Here is a 17,040-nt window from a genome sequence, read left to right as displayed (position 1 = left end):
CCAAAATACTAGAAAACCAGTAAGAAGTGATCGAAACATTCAATAACTTGCCAAAACATAATCAAAACAAATGAAAGCAAACCAAAACATTCCAAATACCCGCCAAAATATTTTAAAACCCGCCAAAAGGAATCCAAACATTCCAAAACCTGCCAAGACAATCAAAACAACACAAGAGAATACAAAACATTCTAAAACACCACCAAAACATTCCGAAAACCCGCCAAAACATCATAAAAACAAATCAAAACCAACCAAAAAATAAGAGGAACACGGCAACATATTGGCAAGCAAGAGACGGAGAACGCGGCACCTTCTAGGAGGCCAAGAAGGAAGCCGCACAACACCTGCACTGTGTCTGCAACTTTCAAACTGCTAGAAGCTAGTGGCTTGCCACTGGCCTGCCTCTTCAATTGCCATTAGCATTCCAATGGAAGCTATTCTTGGACAACTTTGCTCTGCTTGCTGCTAGTTCTGCCCCAGCCTACCATAGATAACCTTGCTCTTGCCTTGAGGCTCTGAGATGCCAAGAACTTGTCAACTTCAAAGGGCGGGCCGGGCTACATCTACTCAGCTGCCACAGTTTCTCCTTGCTAGACCTAGTGGGAAAGCATTTTGCTGAGATGCGGAAGGCACGAAACGCAGAATACGGAGACGCGGAGCTGTCCCAAGTGCCGCTGCCAGGCGTCTTTCCGCAGAAGGAGCGCCCCGGAGCGCACCGCAACCGGCACCGTCATCTCTGCGCAAAGAGCCAAAATATTTTCAAACCCGCCAAAACTCATCCAAAAATATTGTCAAACCCGCCAAAATAGAAAACCAGACAGAAGTCATCAATACATTCGAAAAAACCTGACAAAACATGATCAAGCCCACCAAAGCTAATCCAAACACACCAAAAACTGGGCTAAACAGAATCAAAACAAATCAAAACAAATCGAAACCTTCTAAAAACCCGCCAAAATATTTCAAAACCTGTCAAAACTAATCAAAACCTTCCGAATACCCGCCAAAACATTCCAAATACCCGCCAAAAGATTTTAAAACCCGCCAAAAGGAATCCAAACATTCCAAAACCTGCCAACACAATAAAAACAACTCAAGAGAATACAAAACATTCTAAAACCCAACCAAAACATTCCGAAAACCCACCTAAACATCATAAAAACAAATCAAAACCAACCAAAACATTCTGAAACCCCGCCAAAATGATTTAGACCCGCAAAACTCATCAAAACATTCTGAAAAGATGCCAAAACATTAGAAAACCAGCCTGAACTGATCAAAACATTCAAAAAACTTGGCAATACATCATAAAAACAAATCAAAACCAACCAAAACATTCCAAAAACCCGACAAAATTATTTAGAACCCGCCAAAACTGATCAAAACATTCTGAAAAGATGCCAAAATACTAGAAAACCAGTAAGAAGTGATCGAAACATTCAATAACTTGCCAAAACATAATCAAAACAAATGAAAGCAAACCAAAACATTCCAAATACCCGCCAAAATATTTTAAAACCCGCCAAAAGGAATCCAAACATTCCAAAACCTGCCAAGACAATATAAACAACACAAGAGAAAACAAAACATTCTAAAACACCACCAAAACATTCCGAAAACCCGCCAAAACATCATAAAAACAAATCAAAACCAACCAAAAAATAAGAGGAACAAGGCAACATATTGGCAAGCAAGAGACGGAGAGCGCGGCACCTTCTAGGAGGCCAAGAAGGAAGCCGCACAACACCTGCACTGTGTCTGCAACTTTCAAACTGCTAGAAGCTAGTGGCTTGCCACTGGCCTGCCTCTTCAATTGCCATTAGCATTCCAATGGAAGCTATTCTTGGACAACTTTGCTCTGCTTGCTGCTAGTTCTGCCCCAGCCTACCATAGATAACCTTGCTCTTGCCTTGAGGCTCTGAGATGCCAAGAACTTGTCAACTTCAAAGGGCGGGCCAGGCTACATCTACTCAGCTGCCACAGTTTCTCCTTGCTAGACCTAGTGGGAAAGCATTTTGCTGAGATGCAGAAGGCAAGAAACGCAGAATACGGAGACGCGGAGCTGTCCCAAGTGCCGCTGCCAGGCGTCTTTCCGCAGAAGGAGCGCCCCGGAGCGCACCGCAACCGGCACCGTCATCTCTGCGCAAAGAGCCAAAATATTTTCAAACCCGCCAAAACTAATCCAAAAATATTTTCAAACCCGCCAAAATAGAAAACCAGACAGAAGTCATCAATACATTCGAAAAAACCTGACAAAACATGATCAAGCCCAACAAAGCTAATCCAAACACACCAAACACTGGGCTAAACAGAATCAAAACAAATCAAAACAAATCTAAACCTTCTAAAAACCCGCCAAAATATTTCAAAACCCGTCAAAACTAATCAAAACATTCCGAACACCCGCCAAAACATTCCAAATACCCGCCAAAATATTTTAAAACTCGCCAAAAGGAATCCAAACATTCCAAAACCTGCCAACACAATAAAAACAACTCAAGAGAATACAAAACATTCTAAAACCCAACCAAAACATTCCGAAAACCCACCAAAACATCATAAAAACAAATCAAAACCAACCAAAACATTCTGAAACCCCGCCAAAATTATTTAGACCCGCAAAACTCATCAAAACATTCTGAAAAGATGCCAAAACATTAGAAAACCAGCCTGAACTGATCAAAACATTCAAAAAACTTGGCAATACATCATAAAAACAAATCAAAACCAACCAAAACATTCCAAAAACCCGACAAAATTATTTAGAACCCGCCAAAACTGATCAAAACATTCTGAAAAGATGCCAAAATACTAGAAAACCAGTAAGAAGTGATCGAAACATTCAATAACTTGCCAAAACATAATCAAAACAAATGAAAGCAAACCAAAACATTCCAAATACCCGCCAAAATATTTTAAAACCCGCCAAAAGGAATCCAAACATTCCAAAACCTGCCAAGACAATCAAAACAACACAAGAGAATACAAAACATTCTAAAACACCACCAAAACATTCCAAAAACCCGCCAAAACATCATAAAAACAAATCAAAACCAACCAAAAAATAAGAGGAACAAGGCAACATATTGGCAAGCAAGAGACGGAGAGCGCGGCACCTTCTAGGAGGCCAAGAAGGAAGCCGCACAACACCTGCACTGTGTCTGCAACTTTCAAACTGCTAGAAGCTAGTGGCTTGCCACTGGCCTGCCTCTTCAATTGCCATTAGCATTCCAATGGAAGCGATTCTTGGACAACTTTGCTCTGCTTGCTGCTAGTTCTGCCCCAGCCTACCATAGATAACCTTGCTCTTGCCTTGAGGCTCTGAGATGCCAAGAACTTGTCAACTTCAAAGGGCGGGCCAGGCTACATCTACTCAGCTGCCACAGTTTCTCCTTGCTAGACCTAGTGGGAAAGCATTTTGCTGAGATGCAGAAGGCAAGAAACGCAGAATACGGAGACGCGGAGCTGTCCCAAGTGCCGCTGCCAGGCGTCTTTCCGCAGAAGGAGCGCCCCGGAGCGCACCGCAACCGGCACCGTCATCTCTGCGCAAAGAGCCAAAATATTTTCAAACCCGCCAAAACTAATCCAAAAATATTTTCAAACCCGCCAAAATAGAAAACCAGACAGAAGTCATCAATACATTCGAAAAAACCTGACAAAACATGATCAAGCCCAACAAAGCTAATCCAAACACACCAAACACTGGGCTAAACAGAATCAAAACGAATCAAAACAAATCTAAACCTTCTAAAAACCCGCCAAAATATTTCAAAACCCGTCAAAACTAATCAAAACATTCCGAACACCCGCCAAAACATTCCAAATACCCGCCAAAATATTTTAAAACTCGCCAAAAGGAATCCAAACATTCCAAAACCTGCCAACACAATAAAAACAACTCAAGAGAATACAAAACATTCTAAAACCCAACCAAAACATTCCGAAAACCCACCAAAACATCATAAAAACAAATCAAAACCAACCAAAACATTCTGAAACCCCGCCAAAATTATTTAGACCCGCAAAACTCATCAAAACATTCTGAAAAGATGCCAAAACATTAGAAAACCAGCCTGAACTGATCAAAACATTCAAAAAACTTGGCAATACATCATAAAAACAAATCAAAACCAACCAAAACATTCCAAAAACCCGACAAAATTATTTAGAACCCGCCAAAACTGATCAAAACATTCTGAAAAGATGCCAAAATACTAGAAAACCAGTAAGAAGTGATCGAAACATTCAATAACTTGCCAAAACATAATCAAAACAAATGAAAGCAAACCAAAACATTCCAAATACCCGCCAAAATATTTTAAAACCCGCCAAAAGGAATCCAAACATTCCAAAACCTGCCAAGACAATCAAAACAACACAAGAGAATACAAAACATTCTAAAACACCACCAAAACATTCCGAAAACCCGCCAAAACATCATAAAAACAAATCAAAACCAACCAAAAAATAAGAGGAACACGGCAACATATTGGCAAGCAAGAGACGGAGAACGCGGCACCTTCTAGGAGGCCAAGAAGGAAGCCGCACAACACCTGCACTGTGTCTGCAACTTTCAAACTGCTAGAAGCTAGTGGCTTGCCACTGGCCTGCCTCTTCAATTGCCATTAGCATTCCAATGGAAGCTATTCTTGGACAACTTTGCTCTGCTTGCTGCTAGTTCTGCCCCAGCCTACCATAGATAACCTTGCTCTTGCCTTGAGGCTCTGAGATGCCAAGAACTTGTCAACTTCAAAGGGCGGGCCGGGCTACATCTACTCAGCTGCCACAGTTTCTCCTTGCTAGACCTAGTGGGAAAGCATTTTGCTGAGATGCGGAAGGCACGAAACGCAGAATACGGAGACGCGGAGCTGTCCCAAGTGCCGCTGCCAGGCGTCTTTCCGCAGAAGGAGCGCCCCGGAGCGCACCGCAACCGGCACCGTCATCTCTGCGCAAAGAGCCAAAATATTTTCAAACCCGCCAAAACTAATCCAAAAATATTTTCAAACCCGCCAAAATAGAAAACCAGACAGAAGTCATCAATACATTCGAAAAAACCTGACAAAACATGATCAAGCCCAAAAAGGCTAATCCAAACACACCAAACACTGGGCTAAACAGAATCAAAACAAATCAAAACAAATCGAAACCTTCTAAAAACCCGCCAAAATATTTCAAAACCCGTCAAAACTAATCAAAACCTTCCGAATACCCGCCAAAACATTCCAAATACCCGCCAAAAGATTTTAAAACCCGCCAAAAGGAATCCAAACATTCCAAAACCTGCCAACACAATAAAAACAACTCAAGAGAATACAAAACATTCTAAAACCCAACCAAAACATTCCGAAAACCCACCTAAACATCATAAAAACAAATCAAAACCAACCAAAACATTCTGAAACCCCGCCAAAATGATTTAGACCCGCAAAACTCATCAAAACATTCTGAAAAGATGCCAAAACATTAGAAAACCAGCCTGAACTGATCAAAACATTCAAAAAACTTGGCAATACATCATAAAAACAAATCAAAACCAACCAAAACATTCCAAAAACCCGACAAAATTATTTAGAACCCGCCAAAACTGATCAAAACATTCTGAAAAGATGCCAAAATACTAGAAAACCAGTAAGAAGTGATCGAAACATTCAATAACTTGCCAAAACATAATCAAAACAAATGAAAGCAAACCAAAACATTCCAAATACCCGCCAAAAGATTTTAAAACCCGCCAAAAGGAATCCAAACATTCCAAAACCTGCCAAGACAATCAAAACAACACAAGAGAATACAAAACATTCTAAAACACCACCAAAACATTCCAAAAACCCGCCAAAACATCATAAAAACAAATCAAAACCAACCAAAAAATAAGAGGAACAAGGCAACATATTGGCAAGCAAGAGACGGAGAGCGCGGCACCTTCTAGGAGGCCAAGAAGGAAGCCGCACAACACCTGCACTGTGTCTGCAACTTTCAAACTGCTAGAAGCTAGTGGCTTGCCACTGGCCTGCCTCTTCAATTGCCATTAGCATTCCAATGGAAGCTATTCTTGGACAACTTTGCTCTGCTTGCTGCTAGTTCTGCCCCAGCCTACCATAGATAACCTTGCTCTTGCCTTGAGGCTCTGAGATGCCAAGAACTTGTCAACTTCAAAGGGCGGGCCAGGCTACATCTACTCAGCTGCCACAGTTTCTCCTTGCTAGACCTAGTGGGAAAGCATTTTGCTGAGATGCAGAAGGCAAGAAACGCAGAATACGGAGACGCGGAGCTGTCCCAAGTGCCGCTGCCAGGCGTCTTTCCGCAGAAGGAGCGCCCCGGAGCGCACCGCAACCGGCACCGTCATCTCTGCGCAAAGAGCCAAAATATTTTCAAACCCGCCAAAACTAATCCAAAAATATTTTCAAACCCGCCAAAATAGAAAACCAGACAGAAGTCATCAATACATTCGAAAAAACCTGACAAAACATGATCAAGCCCAACAAAGCTAATCCAAACACACCAAACACTGGGCTAAACAGAATCAAAACAAATCAAAACAAATCTAAACCTTCTAAAAACCCGCCAAAATATTTCAAAACCCGTCAAAACTAATCAAAACATTCCGAACACCCGCCAAAACATTCCAAATACCCGCCAAAATATTTTAAAACTCGCCAAAAGGAATCCAAACATTCCAAAACCTGCCAACACAATAAAAACAACTCAAGAGAATACAAAACATTCTAAAACCCAACCAAAACATTCCGAAAACCCACCAAAACATCATAAAAACAAATCAAAACCAACCAAAACATTCTGAAACCCCGCCAAAATTATTTAGACCCGCAAAACTCATCAAAACATTCTGAAAAGATGCCAAAACATTAGAAAACCAGCCTGAACTGATCAAAACATTCAAAAAACTTGGCAATACATCATAAAAACAAATCAAAACCAACCAAAACATTCCAAAAACCCGACAAAATTATTTAGAACCCGCCAAAACTGATCAAAACATTCTGAAAAGATGCCAAAATACTAGAAAACCAGTAAGAAGTGATCGAAACATTCAATAACTTGCCAAAACATAATCAAAACAAATGAAAGCAAACCAAAACATTCCAAATACCCGCCAAAATATTTTAAAACCCGCCAAAAGGAATCCAAACATTCCAAAACCTGCCAAGACAATCAAAACAACACAAGAGAATACAAAACATTCTAAAACACCACCAAAACATTCCGAAAACCCGCCAAAACATCATAAAAACAAATCAAAACCAACCAAAAAATAAGAGGAACACGGCAACATATTGGCAAGCAAGAGACGGAGAACGCGGCACCTTCTAGGAGGCCAAGAAGGAAGCCGCACAACACCTGCACTGTGTCTGCAACTTTCAAACTGCTAGAAGCTAGTGGCTTGCCACTGGCCTGCCTCTTCAATTGCCATTAGCATTCCAATGGAAGCTATTCTTGGACAACTTTGCTCTGCTTGCTGCTAGTTCTGCCCCAGCCTACCATAGATAACCTTGCTCTTGCCTTGAGGCTCTGAGATGCCAAGAACTTGTCAACTTCAAAGGGCGGGCCGGGCTACATCTACTCAGCTGCCACAGTTTCTCCTTGCTAGACCTAGTGGGAAAGCATTTTGCTGAGATGCGGAAGGCACGAAACGCAGAATACGGAGACGCGGAGCTGTCCCAAGTGCCGCTGCCAGGCGTCTTTCCGCAGAAGGAGCGCCCCGGAGCGCACCGCAACCGGCACCGTCATCTCTGCGCAAAGAGCCAAAATATTTTCAAACCCGCCAAAACTAATCCAAAAATATTTTCAAACCCGCCAAAATAGAAAACCAGACAGAAGTCATCAATACATTCGAAAAAACCTGACAAAACATGATCAAGCCCAACAAAGCTAATCCAAACACACCAAACACTGGGCTAAACAGAATCAAAACAAATCAAAACAAATCGAAACCTTCTAAAAACCCGCCAAAATATTTCAAAACCCGTCAAAACTAATCAAAACATTCCGAACACCCGCCAAAACATTCCAAATACCCGCCAAAATATTTTAAAACTCGCCAAAAGGAATCCAAACATTCCAAAACCTGCCAACACAATAAAAACAACTCAAGAGAATACAAAACATTCTAAAACCCAACCAAAACATTCCGAAAACCCACCAAAACATCATAAAAACAAATCAAAACCAACCAAAACATTCTGAAACCCCGCCAAAATTATTTAGACCCGCAAAACTCATCAAAACATTCTGAAAAGATGCCAAAACATTAGAAAACCAGCCTGAACTGATCAAAACATTCAAAAAACTTGGCAATACATCATAAAAACAAATCAAAACCAACCAAAACATTCCAAAAACCCGACAAAATTATTTAGAACCCGCCAAAACTGATCAAAACATTCTGAAAAGATGCCAAAATACTAGAAAACCAGTAAGAAGTGATCGAAACATTCAATAACTTGCCAAAACATAATCAAAACAAATGAAAGCAAACCAAAACATTCCAAATACCCGCCAAAATATTTTAAAACCCGCCAAAAGGAATCCAAACATTCCAAAACCTGCCAAGACAATCAAAACAACACAAGAGAATACAAAACATTCTAAAACACCACCAAAACATTCCGAAAACCCGCCAAAACATCATAAAAACAAATCAAAACCAACCAAAAAATAAGAGGAACACGGCAACATATTGGCAAGCAAGAGACGGAGAACGCGGCACCTTCTAGGAGGCCAAGAAGGAAGCCGCACAACACCTGCACTGTGTCTGCAACTTTCAAACTGCTAGAAGCTAGTGGCTTGCCACTGGCCTGCCTCTTCAATTGCCATTAGCATTCCAATGGAAGCTATTCTTGGACAACTTTGCTCTGCTTGCTGCTAGTTCTGCCCCAGCCTACCATAGATAACCTTGCTCTTGCCTTGAGGCTCTGAGATGCCAAGAACTTGTCAACTTCAAAGGGCGGGCCTGGCTACATCTTCTCAGCTGCCACAGTTTCTCCTTGCTAGACCTAGTGGGAAAGCATTTTGCTGAGATGCAGAAGGCAAGAAACGCAGAATACGGAGACGCGGAGCTGTCCCAAGTGCCGCTGCCAGGCGTCTTTCCGCAGAAGGAGCGCCCCGGAGCGCACCGCAACCGGCACCGTCATCTCTGCGCAAAGAGCCAAAATATTTTCAAACCCGCCAAAACTAATCCAAAAATATTTTCAAACCCGCCAAAATAGAAAACCAGACAGAAGTCATCAATACATTCGAAAAAACCTGACAAAACATGATCAAGCCCACCAAAGCTAATCCAAACACACCAAAAACTGGGCTAAACAGAATCAAAACAAATCAAAACAAATCGAAACCTTCTAAAAACAGGCCAAAATATTTCAAAACCCGTCAAAACTAATCAAAACATTCCGAACACCCGCCAAAACATACCAAATACTCGCCAAAAGATTTTAAAACCCGCCAAAAGGAATCCAAACATTCCAAAACCTGCCAACACAATAAAAACAACTCAGGAGAATACAAAACATTCTAAAACCCAACCAAAACATTCCGAAAACCCACCAAAACATCATAAAAACAAATCAAAACCAACCAAAACATTCTGAAAACCCGCCAAAATTATTTAGACCCGCAAAACTCATCAAAACATTCTGAAAAGATGCCAAAACATTAGAAAACCAGCCTGAACTGATCAAAACATTCAAAAAACTTGGCAATACATCATAAAAACAAATCAAAACCAACCAAAACATTCCAAAAACCCGACAAAATTATTTAGAACCCGCCAAAACTGATCAAAACATTCTGAAAAGATGCCAAAATACTAGAAAACCAGTAAGAAGTGATCGAAACATTCAATAACTTGCCAAAACATAATCAAAACAAATGAAAGCAAACCAAAACATTCCAAATACCCGCCAAAATATTTTAAAACCCGCCAAAAGGAATCCAAACATTCCAAAACCTGCCAAGACAATCAAAACAACACAAGAGAATACAAAACATTCTAAAACACCACCAAAACATTCCGAAAACCCGCCAAAACATCATAAAAACAAATCAAAACCAACCAAAAAATAAGAGGAACAAGGCAACATATTGGCAAGCAAGAGACGGAGAGCGCGGCACCTTCTAGGAGGCCAAGAAGGAAGCCGCACAACACCTGCACTGTGTCTGCAACTTTCAAACTGCTAGAAGCTAGTGGCTTGCCACTGGCCTGCCTCTTCAATTGCCATTAGCATTCCAATGGAAGCGATTCTTGGACAACTTTGCTCTGCTTGCTGCTAGTTCTGCCCCAGCCTACCATAGATAACCTTGCTCTTGCCTTGAGGCTCTGAGATGCCAAGAACTTGTCAACTTCAAAGGGCGGGCCAGGCTACATCTACTCAGCTGCCACAGTTTCTCCTTGCTAGACCTAGTGGGAAAGCATTTTGCTGAGATGCAGAAGGCAAGAAACGCAGAATACGGAGACGCGGAGCTGTCCCAAGTGCCGCTGCCAGGCGTCTTTCCGCAGAAGGAGCGCCCCGGAGCGCACCGCAACCGGCACCGTCATCTCTGCGCAAAGAGCCAAAATATTTTCAAACCCGCCAAAACTAATCCAAAAATATTTTCAAACCCGCCAAAATAGAAAACCAGACAGAAGTCATCAATACATTCGAAAAAACCTGACAAAACATGATCAAGCCCAACAAAGCTAATCCAAACACACCAAACACTGGGCTAAACAGAATCAAAACAAATCAAAACAAATCTAAACCTTCTAAAAACCCGCCAAAATATTTCAAAACCCGTCAAAACTAATCAAAACATTCCGAACACCCGCCAAAACATACCAAATACTCGCCAAAAGATTTTAAAACCCGCCAAAAGGAATCCAAACATTCCAAAACCTGCCAACACAATAAAAACAACTCAGGAGAATACAAAACATTCTAAAACCCAACCAAAACATTCCGAAAACCCACCAAAACATCATAAAAACAAATCAAAACCAACCAAAACATTCTGAAAACCTGCCAAAATGATTTAGACCCGCAAAACTCATCAAAACATTCTGAAAAGATGCCAAAACATTAGAAAACCAGCCTGAACTGATCAAAACATTCAAAAAACTTGGCAATACATCATAAAAACAAATCAAAACCAACCAAAACATTCCAAAAACCTGACAAAATTATTTAGAACCCGCCAAAACTGATCAAAACATTCTGAAAAGATGCCAAAATACTAGAAAACCAGTAAGAAGTGATCAAAACATTCAATAACTTGCCAAAACATAATCAAAACAAATGAAAGCAAACCAAAACATTCCAAATACCCGCCAAAATATTTTAAAACCCGCCAAAAGGAATCCAAACATTCCAAAACCTGCCAAGACAATATAAACAACACAAGAGAAAACAAAACATTCTAAAACACCACCAAAACATTCCGAAAACCCGCCAAAACATCATAAAAACAAATCAAAACCAACCAAAAAATAAGAGGAACAAGGCAACATATTGGCAAGCAAGAGACGGAGAGCGCGGCACCTTCTAGGAGGCCAAGAAGGAAGCCGCACAACACCTGCACTGTGTCTGCAACTTTCAAACTGCTAGAAGCTAGTGGCTTGCCACTGGCCTGCCTCTTCAATTGCCATTAGCATTCCAATGGAAGCGATTCTTGGACAACTTTGCTCTGCTTGCTGCTAGTTCTGCCCCAGCCTACCATAGATAACCTTGCTCTTGCCTTGAGGCTCTGAGATGCCAAGAACTTGTCAACTTCAAAGGGCGGGCCAGGCTACATCTACTCAGCTGCCACAGTTTCTCCTTGCTAGACCTAGTGGGAAAGCATTTTGCTGAGATGCAGAAGGCAAGAAACGCAGAATACGGAGACGCGGAGCTGTCCCAAGTGCCGCTGCCAGGCGTCTTTCCGCAGAAGGAGCGCCCCGGAGCGCACCGCAACCGGCACCGTCATCTCTGCGCAAAGAGCCAAAATATTTTCAAACCCGCCAAAACTAATCCAAAAATATTTTCAAACCCGCCAAAATAGAAAACCAGACAGAAGTCATCAATACATTCGAAAAAACCTGACAAAACATGATAAAGCCCAACAAAGCTAATCCAAACACACCAAAAACTGGGCTAAACAGAATCAAAACAAATCAAAACAAATCTAAACCTTCTAAAAACCCGCCAAAATATTTCAAAACCCGTCAAAACTAATCAAAACCTTCCGAATACCCGCCAAAACATTCCAAATACCCGCCAAAAGATTTTAAAACCCGCCAAAAGGAATCCAAACATTCCAAAACCTGCCAACACAATAAAAACAACTCAAGAGAATACAAAACATTCTAAAGCCCAACCAAAACATTCCGAAAACCCACCTAAACATCATAAAAACAAATCAAAATCAACCAAAACATTCTGAAAACCCGCCAAAATGATTTAGACCCGCAAAACTCATCAAAACATTCTGAAAAGATGCCAAAACATTAGAAAACCAGCCTGAACTGATCAAAACATTCAAAAAACTTGGCAATACATCATAAAAACAAATCAAAACCAACCAAAACATTCCAAAAACCCGACAAAATTATTTAGAACCCGCCAAAACTGATCAAAACATTCTGAAAAGATGCCAAAATACTAGAAAACCAGTAAGAAGTGATCGAAACATTCAATAACTTGCCAAAACATAATCAAAACAAATGAAAGCAAACCAAAACATTCCAAATACCCGCCAAAAGATTTTAAAACCCGCCAAAAGGAATCCAAACATTCCAAAACCTGCCAAGACAATCAAAACAACACAAGAGAATACAAAACATTCTAAAACACCACCAAAACATTCCGAAAACCCGCCAAAACATCATAAAAACAAATCAAAACCAACCAAAAAATAAGAGGAACACGGCAACATATTGGCAAGCAAGAGACGGAGAACGCGGCACCTTCTAGGAGGCCAAGAAGGAAGCCGCACAACACCTGCACTGTGTCTGCAACTTTCAAACTGCTAGAAGCTAGTGGCTTGCCACTGGCCTGCCTCTTCAATTGCCATTAGCATTCCAATGGAAGCTATTCTTGGACAACTTTGCTCTGCTTGCTGCTAGTTCTGCCCCAGCCTACCATAGATAACCTTGCTCTTGCCTTGAGGCTCTGAGATGCCAAGAACTTGTCAACTTCAAAGGGCGGGCCGGGCTACATCTACTCAGCTGCCACAGTTTCTCCTTGCTAGACCTAGTGGGAAAGCATTTTGCTGAGATGCGGAAGGCACGAAACGCAGAATACGGAGACGCGGAGCTGTCCCAAGTGCCGCTGCCAGGCGTCTTTCCGCAGAAGGAGCGCCCCGGAGCGCACCGCAACCGGCACCGTCATCTCTGCGCAAAGAGCCAAAATATTTTCAAACCCGCCAAAACTAATCCAAAAATATTTTCAAACCCGCCAAAATAGAAAACCAGACAGAAGTCATCAATACATTCGAAAAAACCTGACAAAACATGATCAAGCCCAACAAAGCTAATCCAAACACACCAAACACTGGGCTAAACAGAATCAAAACAAATCAAAACAAATCGAAACCTTCTAAAAACCCGCCAAAATATTTCAAAACCCGTCAAAACTAATCAAAACATTCCGAACACCCGCCAAAACATTCCAAATACCCGCCAAAATATTTTAAAACTCGCCAAAAGGAATCCAAACATTCCAAAACCTGCCAACACAATAAAAACAACTCAAGAGAATACAAAACATTCTAAAACCCAACCAAAACATTCCGAAAACCCACCAAAACATCATAAAAACAAATCAAAACCAACCAAAACATTCTGAAACCCCGCCAAAATGATTTAGACCCGCAAAACTCATCAAAACATTCTGAAAAGATGCCAAAACATTAGAAAACCAGCCTGAACTGATCAAAACATTCAAAAAACTTGGCAATACATCATAAAAACAAATCAAAACCAACCAAAACATTCCAAAAACCCGACAAAATTATTTAGAACCCGCCAAAACTGATCAAAACATTCTGAAAAGATGCCAAAATACTAGAAAACCAGTAAGAAGTGATCGAAACATTCAATAACTTGCCAAAACATAATCAAAACAAATGAAAGCAAACCAAAACATTCCAAATACCCGCCAAAAGATTTTAAAACCCGCCAAAAGGAATCCAAACATTCCAAAACCTGCCAAGACAATCAAAACAACACAAGAGAATACAAAACATTCTAAAACACCACCAAAACATTCCGAAAACCCGCCAAAACATCATAAAAACAAATCAAAACCAACCAAAAAATAAGAGGAACACGGCAACATATTGGCAAGCAAGAGACGGAGAACGCGGCACCTTCTAGGAGGCCAAGAAGGAAGCCGCACAACACCTGCACTGTGTCTGCAACTTTCAAACTGCTAGAAGCTAGTGGCTTGCCACTGGCCTGCCTCTTCAATTGCCATTAGCATTCCAATGGAAGCTATTCTTGGACAACTTTGCTCTGCTTGCTGCTAGTTCTGCCCCAGCCTACCATAGATAACCTTGCTCTTGCCTTGAGGCTCTGAGATGCCAAGAACTTGTCAACTTCAAAGGGCGGGCCTGGCTACATCTTCTCAGCTGCCACAGTTTCTCCTTGCTAGACCTAGTGGGAAAGCATTTTGCTGAGATGCAGAAGGCAAGAAACGCAGAATACGGAGACGCGGAGCTGTCCCAAGTGCCGCTGCCAGGCGTCTTTCCGCAGAAGGAGCGCCCCGGAGCGCACCGCAACCGGCACCGTCATCTCTGCGCAAAGAGCCAAAATATTTTCAAACCCGCCAAAACTAATCCAAAAATATTTTCAAACCCGCCAAAATAGAAAACCAGACAGAAGTCATCAATACATTCGAAAAAACCTGACAAAACATGATCAAGCCCACCAAAGCTAATCCAAACACACCAAAAACTGGGCTAAACAGAATCAAAACAAATCAAAACAAATCGAAACCTTCTAAAAACAGGCCAAAATATTTCAAAACCCGTCAAAACTAATCAAAACATTCCGAACACCCGCCAAAACATACCAAATACTCGCCAAAAGATTTTAAAACCCGCCAAAAGGAATCCAAACATTCCAAAACCTGCCAACACAATAAAAACAACTCAGGAGAATACAAAACATTCTAAAACCCAACCAAAACATTCCGAAAACCCACCAAAACATCATAAAAACAAATCAAAACCAACCAAAACATTCTGAAAACCCGCCAAAATGATTTAGACCCGCAAAACTCATCAAAACATTCTGAAAAGATGCCAAAACATTAGAAAACCAGCCTGAACTGATCAAAACATTCAAAAAACTTGGCAATACATCATAAAAACAAATCAAAACCAACCAAAACATTCCAAAAACCCGACAAAATTATTTAGAACCCGCCAAAACTGATCAAAACATTCTGAAAAGATGCCAAAATACTAGAAAACCAGTAAGAAGTGATCGAAACATTCAATAACTTGCCAAAACATAATCAAAACAAATGAAAGCAAACCAAAACATTCCAAATACCCGCCAAAATATTTTAAAACCCGCCAAAAGGAATCCAAACATTCCAAAACCTGCCAAGACAATCAAAACAACACAAGAGAATACAAAACATTCTAAAACACCACCAAAACATTCCGAAAACCCGCCAAAACATCATAAAAACAAATCAAAACCAACCAAAAAATAAGAGGAACAAGGCAACATATTGGCAAGCAAGAGACGGAGAGCGCGGCACCTTCTAGGAGGCCAAGAAGGAAGCCGCACAACACCTGCACTGTGTCTGCAACTTTCAAACTGCTAGAAGCTAGTGGCTTGCCACTGGCCTGCCTCTTCAATTGCCATTAGCATTCCAATGGAAGCGATTCTTGGACAACTTTGCTCTGCTTGCTGCTAGTTCTGCCCCAGCCTACCATAGATAACCTTGCTCTTGCCTTGAGGCTCTGAGATGCCAAGAACTTGTCAACTTCAAAGGGCGGGCCAGGCTACATCTACTCAGCTGCCACAGTTTCTCCTTGCTAGACCTAGTGGGAAAGCATTTTGCTGAGATGCAGAAGGCAAGAAACGCAGAATACGGAGACGCGGAGCTGTCCCAAGTGCCGCTGCCAGGCGTCTTTCCGCAGAAGGAGCGCCCCGGAGCGCACCGCAACCGGCACCGTCATCTCTGCGCAAAGAGCCAAAATATTTTCAAACCCGCCAAAACTAATCCAAAAATATTTTCAAACCCGCCAAAATAGAAAACCAGACAGAAGTCATCAATACATTCGAAAAAACCTGACAAAACATGATCAAGCCCAACAAAGCTAATCCAAACACACCAAACACTGGGCTAAACAGAATCAAAACAAATCAAAACAAATCTAAACCTTCTAAAAACCCGCCAAAATATTTCAAAACCCGTCAAAACTAATCAAAACATTCCGAACACCCGCCAAAACATACCAAATACTCGCCAAAAGATTTTAAAACCCGCCAAAAGGAATCCAAACATTCCAAAACCTGCCAACACAATAAAAACAACTCAGGAGAATACAAAACATTCTAAAACCCAACCAAAACATTCCGAAAACCCACCAAAACATCATAAAAACAAATCAAAACCAACCAAAACATTCTGAAAACCTGCCAAAATGATTTAGACCCGCAAAACTCATCAAAACATTCTGAAAAGATGCCAAAACATTAGAAAACCAGCCTGAACTGATCAAAACATTCAAAAAACTTGGCAATACATCATAAAAACAAATCAAAACCAACCAAAACATTCCAAAAACCTGACAAAATTATTTAGAACCCGCCAAAACTGATCAAAACATTCTGAAAAGATGCCAAAATACTAGAAAACCAGTAAGAAGTGATCAAAACATTCAATAACTTGCCAAAACATAATCAAAACAAATGAAAGCAAACCAAAACATTCCAAATACCCGCCAAAATATTTTAAAACCCGCCAAAAGGAATCCAAACATTCCAAAACCTGCCAAGACAATATAAACAACACAAGAGAAAACAAAACATTCTAAAACACCACC

This window comes from Passer domesticus, chromosome 5 (genome assembly GCF_036417665.1).
Source record: "Passer domesticus isolate bPasDom1 chromosome 5, bPasDom1.hap1, whole genome shotgun sequence".
In the NCBI taxonomy this organism is placed as follows: Eukaryota; Metazoa; Chordata; class Aves; order Passeriformes; family Passeridae; genus Passer; species Passer domesticus.
Note: the sequence above shows the minus strand (reverse complement) of the source record.